This window comes from Macrobrachium rosenbergii, chromosome 48, assembly GCF_040412425.1.
Source record: "Macrobrachium rosenbergii isolate ZJJX-2024 chromosome 48, ASM4041242v1, whole genome shotgun sequence".
NCBI lineage: Eukaryota > Metazoa > Arthropoda > Malacostraca > Decapoda > Palaemonidae > Macrobrachium > Macrobrachium rosenbergii.
Genome location: NC_089788.1, coordinates 21,732,195 through 21,757,194, shown reverse-complemented (window position 1 = coordinate 21,757,194; position 25,000 = coordinate 21,732,195). Strand labels below are relative to the sequence as shown.

Sequence of the window (25,000 nt, the reverse complement as noted above, 5' to 3'; positions counted from 1 at the left end):
ATGATAAAAGCAGATAAATCAGGCGCTCTTGTAATTTTAAATAAAAGTGAATATATAAAAAAAATGGATGGTCTTTTAGGTGATGTTAGCACATATAAAGAATTAAATAAGAACCCGTTAGACAATGTGAACAGTGGTTTCAATAGGAAAGTGAAAAACCTGTTAAAAGTTAACGAAAGCCTTATAAAGAAGTTGTGTGTGACCTCTCTATCGCTACCTTACATGTATGGTACAATAAAAACCCAAAAAAACTTTCCTGCCAGGCCAATTATCAGTTCAGTTGGTTCAGCATCTAACAAGCTAGCGAAGTACATAGTGGATATTCTCAGCCCATTGGTAGGTACTATCTCAAATGCCAATATCAAGAATAATGTGGACCTGATAAATAAACTAAATAGTGTACAGATTAATAGTGAATCCAGGCTTGTGAGTTTTGATGTAGTGTCACTATTCACAGAGGTGCCAACTGATGATCTGATGGAGTTTTTATAGGAATTATTAGAGAACAAACAGCTGGATATCCCATTTTCTAAAAGCACTTTAATTGAACTGATTAAATTATGTGTGAAAGAATGTAAATTTGAATCTAATGGTAAATTTTACGCACAAAATTTTGGTATGGCAATGGGAAACCCTCTATCCCCAGTGTTAAGAAACTTATATATGGAATTTTTTTTAAAAGAAAATAATAAACAACATAATTCCACGCAATGTAAAATGGTTTAGGTATGTTGACGACATAATTTGTGTATGGCCAGGGAACCAAGATGTAAATAACTTTTTTGCCAAGTTAAATCAATTAGTACCATCAATTAAATTCACTATGGAAATGGAAAATGATGGGTGCTTACCCTTTTTGGATGTCCTCATACGAAGAAATAGTAGTGGGTTTAAATATAGTGTGTACAGAAAACCCACTAATATTTCTTCTTCCTATGTGCATTTCTATTCAGGACAAAACAATAAGAGTAAAAAAAATCAGTGTTTTCATCAATGTTTTTAAGAGCATTACGTGTATGTAGCCCTGAATATATTGCTGAGGAAATAGCCAAGATTAGGAATGCAGGCAAGAAATTGAAATATCCTGACATTGTATTAAACAGTGCACTTGAAGCGGCGAAAAAGACTATGTATCAAAACCAAAAAGAACCTTACAACACAAAATATTTGCTTGTACTGCCTTATAATAATAATATGAAAGATATCCCATCTTCTTAAGAATTTTGGTGTCAATGCCGCAATTAAGAACAATAAAACAATGAAACATGTACTTATCAAGAACTCCCCCGACAATACTAAAGGGTGTGTATATAAAATTCAATGTAAGTTTTGTGACAACTTTTATATTGGCCAGATGGGTAAAGCACTGGAAAGGAGAATAGAACAGCATGAGAAATGTGAGAGATATGCACAGGAGAACAGTGGTATTTTTGTACGTTAGTGAGAACAATCATGCTATCAACTGCGAAGGGTCAAAAAGGATTGTATATTCTAATAATGCACTGGAAAGGAATATCATTGAATCTACCTTTACAAAAGAAAGTTACAGCCATAATATGAATATCAGTCAAGGAATGTATAAACATGATCCTTTAATATCAAAAGAAATTTGTAAATTGTTTAAATTTTAAGGTAGGCAGTAAAGATGTAAGAAATAAGATTGTCGTATTTGTAAACACAGTAGGGGGGGCAGTAGTGCTAATGAGTTTTCCAAACTTCGCCTCCCTGACACCTGTCAGTTGTGGATCTGATGTCGCCTATGGTCGGTATGTTTATCGGTATTGTCCCCTGAGAGTATATTGTGATTTATAGCCAAATGAGTTTTGAAGGCCACTCCTACCTTGACACCGGCCTGTGGGTGGATATGTAGTCTCTAACGGTAGTGTATGTTCGTCAGTACTGTTCCTGTAGTATATATATTTGTGACTTCTAATACTCTGTGTCAGTCCTTCGTCAGTGGCTTGGAAATAAAGTCAAAACCAGTCAGGACCTACACCCTGTCTCTTATTTTTCACTTGTGATAATGTGTGATATAATATATATATATATATATATATATATATATATATATATATATATATATATATATATATATATATATATATATATATATATATATATACTGTTACTTTGATTACTTCTATGCTATCTCCAAATAGTCTATAACTGTTGTCACACTTAAAATTTCGCAAAGTAAGGAAATGCACCTACATACCGTCATGTTATCTGGACGGACATTTTTTTTTTTAAACTCGGTTCAAATTATGTTTCTCCACTCATAACGAATATAAACGTCTAACAAACGGTAGTACGTGCATCTATTATGAGCAACTAAAAGTGCAGGCTAGAATACAGCTGTAGCGTAAAAGCAAAAAAAAAAAAAAAAACAAATGAACTGCCGTCATGTCTGAAAGGAAGAGCTAAAAGAGATTCTAAAGTCTCCTCCTATAAACTAACTGAAGTTACAGCATGGAACCCTAATGCAACATAAAAATATTTACCTTAACTGTTCATTCACCAATATTTCACGATACGTTATTTCCTCTTCAGGCATAATGAAACTGAGAAGATGACGGAAATTTGCAGTTACGATCAGTACAGACTAATTTTGAAAAAATTACTGAGACTGACTCTGGAAAACTTATCAATTGCTTTCATGTGTACACTATAACTTTTTTATCATAACTCTCAATTTCCACGCAAAAGCGTCATCTAAATCTCTGGGACAAAATTCGGAATCGATGTTAGTGATAAAAATCTTATGCAACTTGAGTGTTATTGAAAAATCAAAGCGCAGAATTACCGTAACGCTTAATCCTCACCGTTCCTCAATTCGATACAACCAGGCAAATTCCTCAAGTACAAAAAAAAAGCGAACAAAAATAAATCATATGGACTCAAAGCCTCTGTCCTTTCACGCACCCACCTTTCCTCAAGACACTTTTCACGTCGAAAACAGTTTTAGCGTCACCACGGCGATAAAACCTCAGACTCAACCACCAACAAACACAAGACGTGCGTTGACAACACCTTTAATACTGGAATATGTATATATGTATGACACCGACGTACGACGGAAACTTCCATGGAACCAAAGGACATTCAACAAGAAAGAACATAAAAAAAAATAGGACAATAGCGAGGAAGCAGATTCTGTTCCTAACAACCAGTTCAGAGTAAATTTCAGACCGAGCCTTCAACGACTTACGCTTTTTTTTTTTTTTTACAGAGGCTCAATGAAATAATGCAGATCGATAATTACAAAATATTCGAATCAAAAGAAGTTCAGTGGTAGAAGCAGAACAGTTCTTAGGTTCATAATGGTCACAAAATATTCGAATCAAAAGACGGTCAGTGGTAGAAGCAGAACTGTTCTTAGGTGCATAATGGTCCGTTATTCACCTGACTATGTCCATGCATATAATAAACATCTGCTTAAAATACTGATTATCCTGTGGAACATCCTTCTTTAGCAAAGTTGAAATAACTAGGTCTTGACTCGTGTATATTTTTGGGGAAGGCAATTTTACTCATGGAAAGTGTTAACTGTAAGTATGAATTATGCATCATCAGAATGATTTTCCATTTAGTTGGGAATAAATGTTTATATATTCAATATATATATATATCACACATTACCACAGGTGAAAAATAAGAAATGGGGTGTAGGTCCTGACCGGTTTCGACTTTATTTCCAAGCCATTGACGAAGGACTGATACAGAGTATGAGAAGTCACTAATATATATATTACAAGAACAGTACTGACGAACATACGTAACTGTTTGAGACTACATATCTCCCCCTCAGGCCTGTGTCGAGGTAGGAGTGGCCTTCAAACTCATTTAACTAAAAATCTCAATATACTCTCAGGGGACAATGCTGATAAACAAGCAATACGCTACCTCTTCATTGTTTATCAGCATTGTCCCCTGAAGTATATTGTGATTTTTAGGTAAATGAGTTTTGAAGGCTCCCCTCACCGACACCAGCTTGGGGGGATATGTAGTCTCTAACTGGTTATGTATGTTCGTTGGTATAATTGTTCTTGTAATATAGTATATATTTGTGACTTCTCATACTCTATCAGTCCTTTGTCAATGGCTTGGAAAAAAGTCGAAACCGTTAGACCTACACCCCGTTTCTTATTTTTCACCTGTGGTAATGTGTGATAAATGAATCACTTCTTAAGTAATAATAATCATATATATATATATATATATATATATATATATATATATATATATATATATATATATATATATATATATATATATATATATATATATATATTCAGAAAAAGTTACAAGCTTTCTTGGACAAACAGTCCACATTATCAAGTATGGGTACAGTGACCAGACCCATGGTCCAGCTGTATTTATATCTGTGTGGTGGGTACTTTTAATCCTATAATCGCCTGGCAGCTCCCGTGTGACCCCCACCCCCTTGTGACCTTGGCCTTTCTCTGCCCCCTTCTTCTTCCAGGTGTCCGTTTTCTTTGCGTTCTCTTGTGTTTTTCCTTCGTTTCCTTGCTACTGTGGAGTATACGATTTTTGTAGATATGCCGTCTTCAAAGCCGTTTCCGGTGTTCCCTGCCATTGTGTTGTTGGCGCATGTTATGAAGGCGTTCTCTTAAACAAATCTGGCCGTTTTGTTGGTGTTCCTGTACAGAAAACTCATATTTTCCCAGTCTATTTTATGGTCATTTTCCCAACAGTGTTTGGCAACCACCGACGTCTGATTATAATGCCTTATATTCTGTAGGTGTTGTTTGCTTCGCTCTTTACATGATTTGCCAGTTTCGCCATAGTACCCATCTTCACAGTCTAGACACGCTGCCATATATATCCCCCTCTAATCTCTTCCCCCTCTCCCAACTTTTTGTTTCTAACTATTTTATTCCTAATGGTGTTTTTGTAGCTGCCTATCAATTTGAAATTATCTAGCTTCCTGTTGATGGCTGCAATAGAGTTGTTGTCCCGGACTGTAATTATTTTCTTCCCTACCAAATGTTCCTTTCCTATCCTCTCCCTCTCCCCAAAATAGTTTTTCCTTGCCTTGATGTGTGCCCACTCCCAACAATACTTAGGGTAACCTAATCTCCTAAAGCTCTCCCTCAGGTAATCCAGCTCTTCGTCTAAAAATTCGGGACTGCAAATCCCATAACCCCGTCATTACTCCCATTTTTTTTTCTTGCCTATGACTGGAGAACATAATACTTATGTATGTATGAATTGGTGTGTGTCTTCTTCCTATATACCTTGAATTTGAAAGTTTCCCCTTCCCTCTTTACCAGGGCATCCAAGAAAGGAATTTCTCCCTCCATGTCTTCTTCTATTGTGAATTTGATGTGTTTATTTAGTTTATTTATGTTTTCTAGGAACTTGTGTAGATCTTCCCTTTCTCCCTTGTAAATAATCAAGATGTCATCCACGTATCTTACCCATTTTACGATATTTAAGTTCCCTTTATTTACTTTGCCCACCTCTTCCTTTTCAAACCATTCCATAAAGATATTAGCTAGAATTGGTGAAAGACTCGAACCAATGGCCGCGCCATTCTTTTGTATATAATGGTTTTCGCCCCACTTGAAAACATTAACGCTGAGGGCCGCTGTTAGCAGTTTTATTAAAACGTCATGATCTAGGTCGCATGTATAAACCCCTTCCTCCATATTCTTTTTTATTACTTCCATCGTCGTCTTCACTGGAACGTTAGTGAACAGGGAAGTTACATCCAAACTTGCAAATTTACGGGAAAATGCGGTTCCTTTTACCTCCCCGGAAGTTTTCACCAATAGCGAGTTTTATTAATTCCATCTTTTTAGTAGATTCTGGTATTCAAAGTAGTTTATAATAACATGTTTTTCTTATGCTTAGTGTAATTTATCCCAATTGGTGTTAAAATATGTGATAAGTAAAAAAATTATGCAGCGTGCATCCGAAAACAAGCTCCTGTCGTTGACTTCGGTGGATGTTGTTATTAAATTTAGACTTACCATCACAATACTTTATAATCTCTTTATTCGTTAACATTATTTATTGACAAACATATATCTGAGGGAGAAATTTAGGTTAATAAATAAGTTTCGATTCACACTACTTGGTAATTATTTGAAAACAATGATGCTATGCGGCCAAAATACTTGCAACCAATCAGCTAGCAGGAAACTTTTCTGAGCTAAAAGGGCACCCCTGCGAGTGAGCGCTAATTCGCCTCTGTAAAAAAAATGAGTTTAGTTCTTGCACCCTGAGCTGCCTGTGACGCCTATTGTTTCATGGTAGAAGTACTCCTGACAAGCACAGTAGCAGTTAGAATTTTAATATGGAACTTACAATGCAATTATGTGCTCGGACTATTAACAAGAACTTGTCAAGAATTAAAACACTGCATAAAACTGTACAAAAATATTAACGACAAACAAACATGGAATCATCTTGTGTGAAGAAATTTCGTTGAGTAACAGCAAACAGAAAGAGATGCAACTCAAATGTTCACCGACAAGTTCAGATAAAAAAAAAAAAAAAAGTGGAAGGATAAGCAACATACTACAAAGCTGTGATGATGAAAACAATCATGCTAACTTTCGCGTTTGGTTTATCCCCGTCCTCTATGGGAAAACAATTCTGAAAGCAATTCTATTTTCCTATTTTTGTAGCGGCAGAAATTGCTATCTACGGTCAAATATTTCATTTAAGGAAATTGTTCAAGGAACGACTCCATAAAGAAAAAAAAAGCTGCTGATGAACTGCATCAAAAATACATTCGGTAGAAAGAAATCTCATGGGTTTACATTTCCGGGGGGAAAACTCCAGGAAAGGAAGAATAAATTTCCAGAAGGAAAGAGAAGGTTAATGAAGACCTTTGCTCTCAATGTTCCTGCACAAAAATATGCACTCCTCGGCACAAAGGACAACGCACACCTGCGTAATCAAGCGAGTCGTTTTATTCTGGGAAAATGAACAACACAAAAAAAATTAATAAGGAAACCAAGAGAGATTATATGAGCTCAAGTGCTTTTCATGAGCTTTTAAATCATGATTATTACAAAAGATAATCTTAAAGTCGGTGTACAACCGTGAAATTATTATACACACAAAATTAATATATATATATATATATATATATATATATATATATATATATATATATATATATATATATATATATATATATATATATATATATATATATATATATATATATATATATATATAAACCCAAGGTTTTAAAAGTTCATTGAATAATTCTACGGAGGACAGTACCGTAAAGCAAAGTCTAAACAACAGACCTTGCCATAAAGTTTACTGCTTTTGAGTTTTATTCCTCTCTCGTCCCTTATGAGACATATAAGGTCAAACACTCTGAGCTGGTCAGCATTTCGCTATGACTCTTAAGCAGCTTGGCGACGTCCTCTTCTCACTTTCACATGTTTATCTTATTTTATAGTCTACTCCAGGAACAAGGACCCATGCAGGCACAAGCCCAGCTTTATTTAACACATAACAAGAATAAATATCCTCTTCATCTACCTCGTCGTTCTAGTGGTAACAATAATGCTGGAATTCAAAGCACACTTTTTGGCAGCTCAGAAACAGCCAAAATCTGGAGTTCAACTGAATTTTTCCGGTACTACACATGAAGAACGAAGGAACTACTCTGGCCTTGAAAGAGGTCTGGAGAGGAACAGTAAATGATTCTGGGAAACGTATATATGGCTGAACTTTAGTGAGGCTAAGTTAGCCGATCTCGTACCATGGTCCATTTTCATGATTTGATTTGCGTAGAAAACACTACGCTCTGGGTCTTTATATTTGAGAATACCTGATGTCACTTTCGATTGCACATTATCGCTCTTTCACCGAACTTACAAGAACATGATTTTAGATCCTGCAAGGTAAGTTTTATTCGCTTGGCTTTCGACCGCACATCTTAGAAACGGTGTATGAATACCGCATGCCTCAGGTCTTTTGCAATACTTCCGTTGAATACTGTTGCTGTCTGGATATGAACCGACGTTTTACGTCTTTGAGACAAAATTGATGGAGATGGTGGTTGCCTTTTCCGCAACATTAACACCTATGACTTCTACCACGTTGCAAGATATTCTGGTTGTTCGTCTTCCATAAAGTATCTCTAATGGGAATTTCTGCGTTCCCCTATCGCGGCGGCACCTGCACCTCTACATTATGTTGCGGTTCCAGTGTGTCTAACTTGTCAGCAGAAGTGGAATTAACTTTAATATAACTTTGGTGCTGGGAAACGGTCAGACGGGAACAAACACTACCTATTATATTTTTGTTTGTTGGGTATACACCAAATGTTTTGAAGCGTAGTTTCTCTCAAATGAATGTTTACCTCTTTTTAAAAATAGCAATAAATGACTTTTAATTCTCCTTAAACAACCAATATTATATATATATATATATATATATATATATATATATATATATATATATATATATATATATATATATATATAATATATATATATATATATATATAAGCCGTGATTAAAAATATAATTTCACCATCACCATACCGTGGCTCAGAGAGGCCCCTCGGCTTTAACTAAGCAGGGAGGTACTGGAAATAGGTGGCAGAAAAATGCTAGTGCTTCAAGTAAATCCAAATGTATCGGATGATTCAAGCAGCTGGCCAATATCATACTCCTCTACAAGGTTGCTCAGAAACGACCCTCCGTTTCGGCCAAAAGCACCTTTGGGGAGAACACAGAGCCACCTCCACTCACACACCAAATATGATAAAAAAAAAAAAAAACAGCCATTAGCAAAAAAGTTTCAAACACACACACTACCGGAGAGGAGGAGAACGAGCTAACAGACTAATGCAGTATTTAACACTCACGTTTAATCAATAATAATGTAAAATCAAACAATTAAATGACAACAAGAAGATGAATATATATATATATATATATATATATATATATATAATATATATATATATATATATATATATATATATATATATAATGTGTGTGTGTGTGTGTGTGTATCTATATATATATATATATATATATATATATATATATATATATATATATATATATATATATATATATATATATATATATATATATATATATATATATATTATATATATATATATATATATATATATATATATATATATATATATATATATATATATCAATATATATATATATATATATATGGATGTATGTATATGTGTGTGTGTGTTCCAGCATAAATCCGAAATGCATTGAGCAATTTCAACCAAACTTGGCATACATATGGCTTACTATCTCGAAAAGAATACTGTGGAGATAAGACATCACTAGCACCAAAGGCACCAAAGGGGTAGGGGTGGGGGTGGGGGTGGGAAGGGGGTGACATGTAAAAATAATCGGAAACAACAGATATTAAGTCTAATCTATAGTTTTTGAGGTCGCTGAGATGAACAGTGACATTCCTGATGCACTAAGTCCAAGTTCAGCCCCAATAGGAATGCGGTGTTTGAAGGGTCAGAACATAAAATGTTAAATGTTGGTCAATGTAATTGAAGCAACTATTTTAATAAGAGAGAGAGACAGAGAGAGAGAGAGAGAGAGAGAGAGAGAGAGAGAGAGTCTATTGGTTGTCATTCACAGTTTTCTGGGCAATAAAGGTTAGCTAATAATATATATATATATATATATATATATATATATATATATATATATATATATATATATATATATATATATATATATATGTATATATATATGTGTGTGTGTGCGTGTGTGTGCGTGTGTGTGTGTGTGTGTATATATATATATATATAATACAAACATTAGGCTACAAATGTCCAATTCATTGAACCTCTGGAATAATACCAAAGGATAATTACACTTGATAAGCAGTACACCACCAGGGAGAGTTGAACTCCCAACAGTGGAAAATTACCATTAAGCTGTCAAGAGAGGTATAAAGCTGACCCCTACTCTTCTGTACGTATGTCCTTCGAATTCAGGTTTTTGTACTTAGAATCGATATTAACCCACCTCCACCATGATAGCTGATTGGTACGTTTGTAGCATGTAGCTATGAATGAATTTTTTTCATATATACCGTGACATTGTATATATATCCAGTTCACTCAACTTTGGGAATAACACCGGAGGGGGGGTTTCCCGACACACTTGTCGTCGGTTCCCCTTTTTGAAGTTCGAGTTTTCCTGGTGGCGAATTTCTTTTCAGTGTAATTCCCCTTCGGTGTTATTACCGAGGTTTAATGAAAAGGTTACTAAACGAAATTTTTAGCTAAACTTTAGTGAATATAAAAAATTTTACGATTATGTGACAAATATATATCTATACATATGCAGTTGTCTAACTTCGCTGACGCAATGGCAGTTACCGCTGACATTCGCGCAAACTCCTGAAATTTAACCTATTTACATGTAAATAATCATATTTTTAAATATTTCAAACCAAACCTAATTATGCACGAACTTTAGAAATTAACTTCTTTTTTAGCAAAAATAATATATTTTCACCAACTGGCTTTTCGGGTATGCTTCATTATCGTGAAGATGATTTAATTTTTCCTAGTTAAAATGATCCATGTACAAAACACTTTCATTGCTCATTGACGAGTTCTCACATGCTTTTAAACATCAAAAATACAGTTATGAAGAACAAGAATAAACACAAATAAGTAAACTAAAAATTCTGGATAAAAAACAAAGAAAAACAATCCATTATCAAATTCATATGACAAAAGCTTTTTAACGCACAGCAAAGCAAATTACGATGGGAATAATGAAGATAAAAAGTGGCAGCTAAACAAATAAACGGAAAATTCATGAAATATGAACAAAAAAGTTAAACTAGAAAGCAATTACTTATCCAAATTTATATAAGACTCAAATACTGGAAAATACCAAACCATGCTGAGGGAGCCAAGACGCCGGAGGGAATCAGACCAATATTACTGTACATTTCCTTTTGTTCACTTGAGGAAAATGTAACGCGATGAATTGAGGCGACTGAGAAAGACATGCCGCAAACGGCATCTGTATAAAAGGAAGGAATATTGTGAAGGGTTCCTTTACGTTTATTAAACAGTTTTACCATAAGGGAAGGAGGTTTTACTCTGATAAGAATGAAAAAAGGTAAGAGCTGTAATTAAAATGTTATGTAACTTAATGTGAAGTTTATGGTTATTGTCATCAATGTTAACATTTTCAAGCTGTTACCTACAGCGGCGGAAATAGCGCATCATAATGTAATTAAGCTCACCTGAACAACTAAATGTATACCGGCCATCTTTTTCTATGTATACATACAACCTCATACAAGAGCATAACAAGGAATGGGGCTGTCTCAAAACATTCTTTGCACGATACAGAATTGTATCAAGCCTAGCCTTCACGTTCTCAACAGGCAAATCCTACACAAGCCCCCTCTTGCACCTCCGAAATGAATTGAAAATCTTAACGAATTCACATTTTGACTTATAGAAACCCGCTTAACATACTCTCTTTTCTTCCAAATGGTTTTATATATGAATTCATTTAGGTAAGAAACAATACGCAGAAAACTTTGCACTCAGTCACCAGGGACACTCATGTGCGTCACATCGGAAGCCAATATGACGTTTCTATGAGCATGTACCTGTTACAGAAACCCTTTCTCTTTCAGAACCTGTTATATGTACTTACAGTATAACAACGCCCACCCCACCAAAAAAAATTGCAACCCCCCCCCATCGCAGTAATTCAAAATTCAACCGACAGGGGCACCACTTTTGTGAAATATAAAATCAAGACGGCATTCCTCAGGTCAGAAAAGGTTCTCTGGAGAGAACCTTTTCTCGCGCGTGAGTTGCTACATACAAACAAAATGTTCTGAACAAATAGAACACATACCGTACGCTATCAAAAGTAGAAACTGCAGCACTAATGGAGCTTTGTCAGGAAGACTTGATATTTCTGGACGAGACCGTTTATGAAAATGAAGAGTTTAAAACTTATTTACTGAATAAACGTGAATAGCTTTTCTGAAAAGAAGGAAACATGGACGCAGCTAGGAGAATGAAGAGAAGGAAGAAAAACATAATTAGTGATATGATAAAGAAGTGTACTAGGAAGAGGCTGTAGGGAAGGTAATCATTGTCTCATCAAGTAAGTGCACTTGGTCATAGAGTTGGAAGATAACGGTATTCTAGGTATTTGTTGTAAAATCTTGAAAATTATTAGATAAGAAAAACGCGGAAGTATGAAAAAAAAAATTAGGCCAATGTCTCTTCAGCCCGCTGATACTAGTCTACTTCCATGGATTTCTTTTTACAAAGAAGGGTTTTTTCCGAGCTTTTTTTAATGAAAAAATACATCTAAACCATTTATATCTAGATACCTTTGTGGATGCAACACTTAGCTTTCACCTTACTATACAACTAATAATATTACCCTTGTGCTGAAGCATGACTAATGCATTTCAAAATATATATATATATATATATATATATATATATATATATATATATATATATATATATATATATATATATATATATATATATATATATATATATATATATATATATATATATATATATATATATATATATATATATATATATATATATATATATATATATGTATATGTGTGTGTGTGTGTGTGTGTGTGTATATATTATATATATAGGAATACAATATACATATAAATTATATATAGATATAAATACAAATACATATATACACATATATTCACATATAATTAATATCCCTTTCCAAATATTAGATATTAAATTCCTAAATAACGGACATTAAATGACGTGTAAAAAAAAGAACAGACGTCAGTTGAGACTTACATGAACTCTGTTCGTGGTTTCCCCCTTTGGGAGGCCGAGTGATCAGTACCAGGAGAAGATCTGAAAACATGAAAGGTAACGTGTTTTTTTATTCCTTCTAGATGTTACTTGTCATGATCCAATGAAATATAAGAATTGATAATTTAGCCACAGTAATATTTGTTAATAATAACATCCCGTGCAAACTACCGTGATATAAAGTAAAAAAAAAAAATTTTTTTTTCGATATCAGCATCCCAGTTGATATCTAACAGTTTCCAGTTTTCTGGATGTGTCAGGAGTTCAACTGTGTATTGCGCAGCATCCAGTCGGCAAAGTCATTCGGATCTCATTTGTGAAATATTTTTTTTTTTCCAACAATTTCTTGCAAAGTGACTTACCTCATAATAAGAGGAGGCATTGACCTACTCTTGGAAAGAGTTATAATTATCTCACATGGCACATTCTGTAGAATTTCCAGCACACTGCTCTTGGCATAGAGCAAGGAAGGCTGACCAGATTCCCCGATACTTGTCCTTTGTTATTACGCGTCATCTACCAATGCCCGAGGGTTAGTACAGTCCTCACCTACCCAATGCTTCAGTGACTTCATCAGATTCGCACCCATTACTCCGTAGCGAAAAATCAAGCATAAGTCGTACAATATGCATTTAATGTCACGGTTACCAAAGAAGTAAGCCAAACTACAACCTCTGCTGGGCCAGGCAAAAATTCTACTCCATTTGCAAGTGTGATGCTTGACTTAGTGGGTGTCAAATAGTGAAAGGGCGGGAAGGCTCTGTTTTCTCTTGTTCCTTGGCTGATCTGCTATCTCTAGACAAATATATATATATATATATATATATATATATATATATATATATATATATATATATATATATATATATATATATATATATATATATATATATATATTATATAATACTACTAATATTATTTTATCATTAACAGTTAAAAGTATTTCATAGATCAAAACGAAACAGAGAAAAGGTTGAAACTTCTTTGCGCAAATCCTTTTGTTCAACTTTTATACTGGACACTTCTCTAGTTTGCAGCATTTGGAACCTTGCCCTACCGGGATTCAACTTTTGGAGATATTAGTTTCTTGAGATTACGACACTTAATATTGCAACTTCCCGATATTATTTTGCTCTATGAACAGTCTTACAACACGCGCACACACATGCACACCCACCCATTTTGACACAATATTTATCCTTATCGAAATTTTGCAAAGTACCTCAAAAAATCCATGAGACGTCTTACATTAACTACAGCAATTTTTACGTATAGTGCTTGCGCTTACGCACACATACAGAGAGAGAGAGAGAGAGAGAGAGAGAGAGAGAGAGATTTTAAACTTATAATACAATTACGGAGAAATTTACAGATAAACTTTCGCTCTATTTATTAACAATTTTCGTCGCCTATTTCCGGATAATACTTTGATTTTTTTTTAGCTGCAACCTAAACAATGTGATTAAAATTGTCTCAAGTTAGCATATAATGCGTCTTTTTCTCATTTAATTATACGTGCGAAATTAACACAACAATAAATGTCAGTTGTTATTCTGCATCAAGATTAAAAAAAATTAATGCTAATAATATCTATTATGATATACTTTAAGGTGGCTGAATTTTCGTTACTAGGTATTGGATTAAGATCGACTGGGAAGCAGAGCAGCAATCGTGAATAAAAGACCCCCGATAAAATGAAAAAATGCTTATAGGCTTCCTCACATGGATATAACAGAGAACACCCTTCTTCATCTAATGTTTGCCTACAAAAATTACAAGATTTTTGCGTCCGCCAAGAAGATGGACTTGTCATGCTTAGCTTAGGATTAAAGATAATGTTAGTGTGTTGTGGGAAAGAATCACCCGAAGAGTTCGAACATAAACCCAGATAAAAATTAACGTGTGTTTTTCATACAATCTGAGAGCTTAATACGGACGCACGGATTCGTAAAAAACAAAGCTCTCACTGAAAACTCAAACATGTCGACTGTTACTACTGAACGACACTCCTGCTAACTGATATACAGTATGTATAAGAAAGTAGGTCTGTATATTATCAATATGGTACGCGCAATTGAGGAATGCGAGATCAAAATATTTGACAATGTTCTCTCTTCCCAGAAAATTACGGGAGAGTTATTTGAAACCATATTTCAAGAAACACGTTGCACTGGCCTACTGTGCATTGTGAATCGTCAGTTTAATTAATACAAAGACACTGAATGGAATAAAGACATCCATAAAGTATGGAAGAGAGGATGAGTTCCTCTTAGGAAGAGGAAATGTAACGCTGTTGATACATCACATAGCCCAAGGTATCAAATAATCTACTGAACTGCAAAGTGGGAGTATGTGGCTGACAGTCAGCAACTGGGCCCTTGGATTTAATATACTGTGATGATGGGTCTAGAACAGACTCTCTAGGAACCTTACAGTTAGGCAGATAACGATGGGGACCGGTTGACAACAATGTTGACAAAGCCGAACATGTAACGACGTCGGTCGTCTAATGGAACTGAGCCTCGTGTAGCAGTTGGCGAGACTGACGTTCTAATCTTGCAAGTGTGCAAGCTCATATTAGGAGCCTGTTTCATAAGTGAAAAACGGGGAGAATACGTCACTAGAAGGTATTAGAACTTACATGGAGCATCGATATTCATAGCAAAAGTAAATATTTTAATAATTATGTTGGAAAATGAAGGTGATTTAATGAGAAAATATTGAGGTCAAACCGTGGAGGCAGAATACCTATCTCTTGAAAGATGATAGGTTATTAGAATCAAGACACACGCAGGCCAGAAGTGAATTCAAAATCTAGTTTGCAGAGGGTACTTTTATTTAGATATAGTGTAAAACTGTTAACAAACAGATTTTTTAATTAAGGATAACTACCTCGACCTCGTCCAATGACATAAATTTGTTCAATGATTTTCTTCAAGAATAACCATTTCTCTCATACAAATGAGGACCAATTACCTCCAGACAGATACCTCGATTTTATTGTTCACTGTTCCATGTACTGTTCTATGTAAAGAATTTCGTATTCTTAATGCTGTACATGTGAGGAAGCCTATAAGGTACTTTTTACAGATTTACATGCGTAAGTTTTCGTTCTGTTTCTTAAAAATATAAAATGTTTTTACTTATACATTTTAAATTTCTTTGTTTTCAGATAACTTTAGCTTTCAAACTTAATAAATCTGATGAAAATCTTCATTTCCTCGCATCCAAATGATCGAAATCTGGATGTTAAATCCGGACCATTCCAAGTAAATCTGGAGCTGATTTGCAGGTCGAAAGATGAAATGTTATTAGTATTCCCATCGCAAAAGAACTCCTCGTCAAGCGTCCTTTGTTCAAGGATTAGGTATTAAACGGAAACGTTTATTGAGTTTCATTATTCTAATTTCCCTGAATTGGACTAACGATCTCTTACAGTATCATCATTAAAGCTTTGTGTATCTTCCGCGTTTACTTCTTAGTCCAATAAGGGGGCACGTGGGAAAAGATGAAAAATTATTACGTCTTTTTTATTTTTACTTTAAACTCACAAGAAAGTCTTCTCAAAATGAATGACGGTCACTTTACCCGTATCCATAACTTATTAACTTGAAAACATAATAAAACCATGTATTTTTCAATATGCCATCTCTAACGCACAGTCTGAACAAAAATTAATGTCCGTACAAACCAAAACAAAAATTTGAAGAATATTAATCTGATTTTTACTACTTGAATTCTTAGTTTGTCCATTTGTATATGTGTAGTTGTTCATATCTCGCAGTAGAAATATTCCGATGATGCTATAATAATAGGGATTTCCAACTCATTTGCATATACATCACTACTGAAATCGTTACTTGTTTGAATCATTATTTGTTACTGTTAAAAAAATGAAAAAGTAAAAAAAAATATATATAAAACCAACGATGGCAGCCTTCTTGGTCTTGCATAATCCATGTTACCTAGTTGGCTGTTCTTGTCCCTTGTTTCATAAATGGTATGACTGAAAATCATGGTCTCCTGCATATATATTTCACATCAGCAAAGACAACAGCAATATTCACGTCCCTCGACCGGAGTTACGTTCAAACTTTTCCTTTTCCTCCAGGAACTCTAATCTACGCAGCCATCTTGAGAATGCCTTTTGCCCAGGACAGATGAAGCTTGAAAATCTTGTCCAAGTTTTGTTTGGCCTGGTGTCGTCTTGCAGTTCGGGGCTCTCAAGGTTTTAAGATTTCCTGTGGAAACATCTCATTTATCTACATAACAGTTTTAACACAGTGAATCTGTACTCTGACAAAAGTGTCTACAGTATGTATTCACATATGTATATTTAGACACTTCTAGCGTTTCAGCGTTGGTGTAGTGAGCCTGGAAAACAGGGTTCGTTGTTCTGAAGACAGGAAATTTTTTCGTCAAAATTTGGGAACTAGAATTTTTCTTCTGTATTCTGCGATTTTTGTAGAATGGCGTTACAATATTGCTGTCACCGAGTGTTTTCGGGGATGTTAACGGAACAGAAGGCTGAATGGCACCAGAGAACAGTTCATCTCTCGTAAATGAATGAAGTGCCGGTAAAAGACTAATACAGTACCAAGCAAGGACCTATGTTAGTAATTAATTGGTCAAGTTTATACCTTCTTCCGTACTGTCATTATTAAAAGTCACAAATTTTTTTAACTTTAATATCACTATAATTACTATCATTCTGCAAGTATAAATGAAGGTCACTGGTGAAAATGTCTCCGAACTTGCCAACGACAAGTCTAAACTTAAGACCTGACTGCCCGCAGGCTGTCGTTGTTTTATTTACATGCACACACACACACACACACACACACGGATATAGTGCTTTATTACACAGAATATCATTGAAATCTCGGTTTTCTAACAACTCTTTCTTCAGATCCACAATAAATTTGGCAATAAAGTTTCTTTGATTTCAACATGAGGCCAGGAAAATAAGTCATCAACAACCGGAGACACCTGTCCATGTAAATGCAATTATTTCCAAAAATAATTTAGATATTCCACTGGCCTGTTACTAATTGATAGTCCTAAGACACTTCAAGTACTGGGCATCTCCTTCACAGTGGTGGAATATGCAACACGTAAATTCCGATTATCCGTGATTATGAAGAAACGGTAAAACTAGAGCTGACGCTGTTTGTGCCATTCCACGAAGTTCGCCCCTGCCTGAACGATAAAAAGAAACATTTACAATCGATGACCTCAACAGAATTTCTACAGGACTTGCACAGACAATTTTACATTGTTTTGTCTTAACTGTAATGTCCTTCTAAGACCACCAAGGCATTCTTTTTACTCTTTGATGATGTTTGGAATTACTAACTTCTCATTTCTTCCGTTATATTTCACTATATCCTGGTAAATAGAATTTTACACTTAATTTCGAAATTACAAAAGTAATTCCGAACCTCCTTTGATGTGGCAACATTGACCAACTTTTATGGACAATTTTGTACGAAAACTACTTGTTGGTATAGTGCCCTACGTAATATTAACATACACATTAAATAAATAAATAAATAAAATAAATAAATAAATAAATAAATAAATAAACAAATAAATAAATAAATAAAAAATAAAAATTAAATAAATAACTAGATTAATAAAAATAAAAACAAATAAAAAGTAAAAATAAAAATAAAAAAGATAAAAACAGATAAAAATAATTAAAAGTAAATAAAAATAAATAAAAATACTAAAAATAACACCGAAAATAAATAAAAATACTGAAAGTTAAAATAAAAAACAAAAACAAAAATAAAAACATAAAATATTAAATAAAATAAATTAAAAAAAAAAAACAAAAAAATAAAAAAATAAAAAATAAAAAATAAAAGAAAAATAAAAAAAAAAAAAATAAAAAATTAGAATTAAAAAATAAAAAACTCAGAACTCAAAAATTAAAATTAAATAAAAAAAATGTAAAATAAAAATTAAAAAGTAAAAAATAAAAAACTTAAAAATCAAAAATTAATAACTAACATTGACAATTAACAATTAAATTAAACACAATTATAAATTTTAAAATTGAAATAAAAAATTTTAAAAGTAAAAATAAAACAATAAATAAAAATTAAAATAAAATTAATAAAAATAAAAAAGAAAAATAAATAAAAAAAAAAAATAAAAATAATAAAAAATAAAAAAAAAAGATAAAAAATAAAAAAATACAAGTAATAAAAATAACAGTAAGAATAATAATATATAATAACAATAATAACAAAATAAATATAAATAATATAAAAATTGGAAAAAATAAAAACAAAAATAATAAAGATAAAAAATAAAAATGAAAATAGAAATAAAAATTAAAGACACTAAATGTAAAAAAATAAAAATAAAATAAAAAAATTAAAACTAAAATCTAAAAATTTTAAATAAAATAAAATAAATAAAATTTCAATTGCAAATAAATAAAATAAAAAATAAGTAAATAAAAATTTAAAAATTAAGAAATTAATAAAATAAAAACAAATAAAAATAAAAACAAATAGAAATTAAAATAAAAATAAAGAAAAAATTAAATAAAAAAAAAAATATAAAAATAAATAAAAATAAAAATATAAATAACACTAAAAACAACAATAAAAATAACAATACTAAAAATAATAAAATCAAATATAAATATAAATATAAAAATTAAAAATAAAAATATAAAAAAATTAAAATAGAATTAAAAATAAAAAAATCTAAAACTTAAAAAAATAAAACAAATAAAAATAAATTTTAAATTAAAAATAGATTAAAATGAAAATAAATAAAAACAAAAATAAATAAAAAATAAAATAAAAATAAAAATAAATAAAATTTAAGATAAATGAAAATAAAAATAAAATAACTAAATAGAAATAATTATAAAAATAAGAATTAAAAAAAATTAAAACAAATAGAAATAAAAATAAAATAAATATATATAAATAAAATAAATAAATATAAAAATAAAACTGAAAAATAAATAAAAAGAAAAATACAAAAATAAAATAAAAATAAAAATAAAAAAAAAATAAAATAAACAAAAGAAAAATAAAAATAAATAAAAATAGATTAAAATTATTTAAAGAAAATCAAAAAAAAATAAAATAAAAAAATAAAACAAAACATAAAAAAATTAAAATAAAAATAAAAATAAATAAAATTAGGGAAAAATTTAAAATAAGAAAATATATAATAAAAGATAAAATAAAAAAATTTAAAAAATTAAAGCAAAAAAATAGAAATAAAATTAAAGGCAAAAATAAAAAGTAAAAATAACAATAATTACAATATAAATATAAATAAAAAATAAATATAAACATATAAATATAAAAATATAAATATAATAGAAAATTATAAAAAAAATTAAAAATTAAAAATAAAAAAAAATTAAAGATAAGAAATAAAAATAAAATTAAAAATAAAGAAAAAATTAAAATAAATAAAACTTAAATTAAAAATAAATAAAAATGAAAAATATAAATATAAATATAAAAATTAAAAAATAAAAATTAAAATAATAAAATTAAAAAGTAAGGATAAAATAATAAAAAAATATTTAAAGAAATAAAAATAAAATTAAGAATAAAAAAAAAAATAAATAAAAATATATAAATACAGATAAATAAAAATGAAATTAAAAATAAATAAAAATAAATATCTAATTAAAATAAAATAAAAAAATTGAAAATAAAATACAAAACTAAAACACAAAAACAAAATTAATTAAAAATAAGAATAAAAACATAAATAAAAAGAAATAATGAAAAAATAATAAAAATAAAAAATAAAAATTTAATAAAAGTAAAAGAAATTTAAATAAAAAAATTAAAAAATTAATAAATGAAAATAAAAAAAGAAAAATAAACAAATTCAAAACTCAAAACTTAAAACTCAAAAAATAAAAATAATATAAAATAAAAAAAAAAAAAATTAAAACTTGAAACTCAAAAATTAAAACTCAAAAATAAAAAAATTTTAAAGATAAAATAATAAAATATATAAAAATAAAATTAAAATAAAAAATCAAAATATAAATAAAATAAAATTAGAAATAAAATAAAAATTAATAAAATTTAAATTAAAAATAAATACAAAATAATCAATAAATAAAAATAAAAAATTTACATCAATTAAAATAAAATCAAAAGTAATAAGAAATACAAATAAACAAATAAAAATAAAGATAATATAAAAATAAAATTTGAAATAAAAAATATTATAAATATAAATATAAAATAAAAAATAAAATTTAATTAAAAATAGATGCAAATTAAAAATAACCAAAAATAATTAATAAACGATAATTAAAAATAAAAAATAAAAAATTAAAATAAAACGAAAAATAACAATAAAAATACAAATGAAATTAGAAATTAAAAAGTAAAAAATTAGATATAAGAAATAAAAATAAAAAATAAAAATAAAAAAAAATTAAATAAAAAATTGAAACTAAAAATTTGAAAATAAAAAATAAAAAATTAACAAATAATTAAATTGAAAACAATTAGAATTTTTTTAAAAATTTTAAATTAAAAATTAAAAATAAAAATTCAAACAAAATAAACAAAAATAAAAATAAAATAAGAAAATTAAATAAAACTAAAAAATAAAAATGATAAAGAAAAATAAAAAAATGAAATAAAAAAAAAATAAAAATGAAAAATAAATAAAAAATGAAAAATAAAAATAAAATAAATAAAAACAAAAATTTAAAAAATACAAAAAGAAAATAAACAAATTAAAATATTTAAAAAAAACAAAAAGTAAAAAAAGAAAATAAAATATGAAAAATACAAAATTCAAAAATTAAAAATTGAAAAATAAAAATAAAGAAAATAATTATAAATAAGAATTTTAAAAATTTAAAAATAAAAAATTAAATTAAATGAAAATTAAAAATTAAAGACAAACATTAAAATATGAAAAATACAAACTTGAAAAATTTAAAATTGAAAATTAAAAATAAAGAAGATAATTATAAATAAATAAGAATTAAAAAAATTAAATTACATGAAAATTAGAAATTAAAGCCGAAAATTTAAAAATTAAAAATGAAATTTAATAGTAATTAAAAATGAAAACAAATCAAAAATTAAAAAAACTCAAAAATTAAGTCAAAATTAAAAATTCAAATCTCAAAACTCAAACATTAACAATTAAAAATTAGAAATGTTAAAATTTTAAAAATAAAAAATTAAAAATTAAAAACCTTAAAATAAAAATGAAAAACAGGAAATTAAAAAACAAAAATAAACAGAATTAAAAATTTTTAATAAAAATAACTCAAAAAAATTAAGAAAAATAAGTATAAAAATAAAAAAATTAAATATAAAATTAAATAAAAATCAAAATATGAAAAAAATAAAAATAAAAATCAAAATAAGAAAAAATAAAATAAGTCAAAAATAAAAATAAATAAAAAAATTAAAATAAATTAACAATAAAATAAAAGTAAAAATAATAATACAAATATAAATATGAAAATATAAATATAATATAAAAATAAAATAAAAAAATAATTTTTAAAAGTTAAAAATGTTAAAGTTGGAAAATATAATTAAAAATAAAAATTAAAAATAAAAATTAAAAATTAAAAAAGATGCAAAATAAAAATGAAAAACTTCAATACTAAAAACTCAAAACTCAAAAGTTAACACAAAAAATTAAAAATTACAAATGAAAACTAAAATTAAGTTAAAAATTAAAAAGAAAAAGAAAATAAAAAAAATTAAAAAAAATTAAAAATAAACAAAATAAACAAAACTAAAAACAAAAATATTAAAAATTATAGATAAAAAATTAAAAATCTTACATTAAAAGTAAGAAAAATTAAAAACCAAAAATAAAACAAAAAATAAACAAAATTAAAAATAAAAATAAATAAATAAAATTAGGGAAAATTAAGATTAAAAAATAAATGAAATAAAATAAATAAATAAAATAAATAAATAAAATAAAATAAATGAAAGTAAAAATAAAAATAAACAAATAAAACGTAACAATAATAACAATAAAAATACAAATAAATATGTAAAAATAAAAATTATAAAAATAAATTAATATAAAAAATTAAAGGAAAAAATTAAAAATAAAAATAAAGATAGAAAAAAATTAAAAATAAAATAAAATTAAATACAATTTTAATGAAAAATAAATACAAATAAATATATAAATGTAAATAAAAAAAATAAAAAAAAGATAAAATTAAAAATGAAAAAAATTAATTCAAATTTAAAAATAAATAAAATAAAAAATAAAAAAAAGAAAATATAAATCAAAACAAAAAAATAAAAATATATAAATATAAATAAAATTTAAATTAGAAATAAGTAAAAGAATAATTAAAACAAAATAAAAAAATTTAAATAAATAAAATAAACAAAACTAAAACACAAAAACAGAAGTAATTAGATATAAAAATAAATGTTATAAATAAAAATAAATAAAAGTGAGAATAAAAATAAAAATAAATAAAAATAAAAGTAATTTAGATTAAAAATTAAAAATTATAAATTATAAAAAATTTAAAATTAAAAAAATTAAAAATGCAAAATTAAAAATATAAAACAAAAAAGAAAAAGAAAAATATCAAAATAAAAAATACAAAAAAATAAAATAAAAATTAGAAAAAAAAGCAAAAAATTAAAATAAAATTAAAAATTGAAATTACAAAAAAAAAAATAAAAAAATTAAAAATTACAAATCAAAAATGAAAAATGAAAAATAAAAAAGCCTTAAAGTACAAATGAAAAATTAAAAACTAAAAATAAAAATATAAAAAAAATTAAAGATTCTAAAATTTAAAAAATAACTAAAAACTAAAAACTCAAAACTTTAAAATTTAATACTCAAAATTAAAAATTAAAAATTAAATTATAAATAAACAAAAATTTATAAAAAAAAAAATAAAATAAAATATAAAAAATCAAAAATTAAAATGAAAAAATAAAAACTAAAAATAAAAAAAAATTAAAATTAAAAATTTAAATATAAAAAACAATAAAATTAAATAAAAATAAAAAATAATAAATAAAATATAAATTAAAATTAAAAATAAAAATAAAAAAATAAATAAATAAAAAAACAAAATAAATAAAAATAAAATTAAAATAGAAAATTAAAATAAAAAGGACAAATAATAAAATATAAATTAAATAAAAATAAAATTTTTAAAATAAAAGAAATAAAAATAAAAAAAAATAAAAATAAAATAAAAATAAAAATAAAATATAAAAATAAAAATAAATAATAAAAATAATTAAAAATAAACAAAAATTAAAAATGAATATAAAAAATATAAATATAAATAAAATATAAAAATATACATATAAATATATAAAAAATAAAAATAATAAAATAATTTAAGAAAAAAATAAAAAAATAAAATTTAAATTATAAATATACAAAAAATTTATAAAAAAAAATATATAAAAAATAAAAATAAAAAAAGAAAATTAATGATAAAATAATAAAAAATAAAAACAAAACTCAAAAATTAAAAATCTCAAATAAAAAATAGTAAAATTAAAAATAAAAATAAAAAAAAAAAAATGAAAAAATAAAATTTAAAAAAATAAAAACAAATAAATAAATAAAACAAATATAAAAAAGATAAAATTAGAAAAAAAAAATTAAATTCAGAAAAAATAAAAGTAAAACAAAAATAAAATTTTTAAAATAAAAAGAAATAAAATAAAAATAAAAAATATAAATGAATTAAAAATAAACAAAAAATTTAAAATTAATATAAAAATTATAAATACATAATAAAACAAAAATAAAAATTAAAACTAAAAAATTAAAATAAAACAAAAATATAAAAAAAATAGAAATAAAAGATAAAATTAAAAATTATAAAGTAAAAAATTATAAATTAGAAATGAAAATAAAAAATTAAAAAATAAAAATAATAAACAATAAAAAAATAAAAATTTAAAAACTTAAAATAAAAAAATAAAAAATAAAAAAACTCAAAAATTTAAAATTATTAACAAAAATGAAAGTAAAACAAAAATAATACAATAAAAAATAATAAAATAAAAAATAGAAAATAAAAATAAAATCAAAAACAAAAAAAAAAATAAAAATAAAAATAAAAATAAAAATAAAAAAAATTTTTTTAAAATAAAAAATAAA

At 27.3% G+C, this 25,000-nt stretch overlaps 1 long non-coding RNA gene across 1 annotated transcript in view; it reads right to left on the bottom strand.

Moving 5' to 3' along the window:
• LOC136831709 (uncharacterized) overlaps nucleotides 1-25,000 on the bottom strand; it is a 390,961-nt gene that overhangs the window by 187,752 nt on the left and 178,209 nt on the right. The window contains exon 3 of the long non-coding RNA XR_010850956.1: nucleotides 12,839-12,898. This is a non-coding gene — a long non-coding RNA (uncharacterized lncRNA). The remainder of the gene's footprint in view (nucleotides 1-12,838; nucleotides 12,899-25,000) is intronic.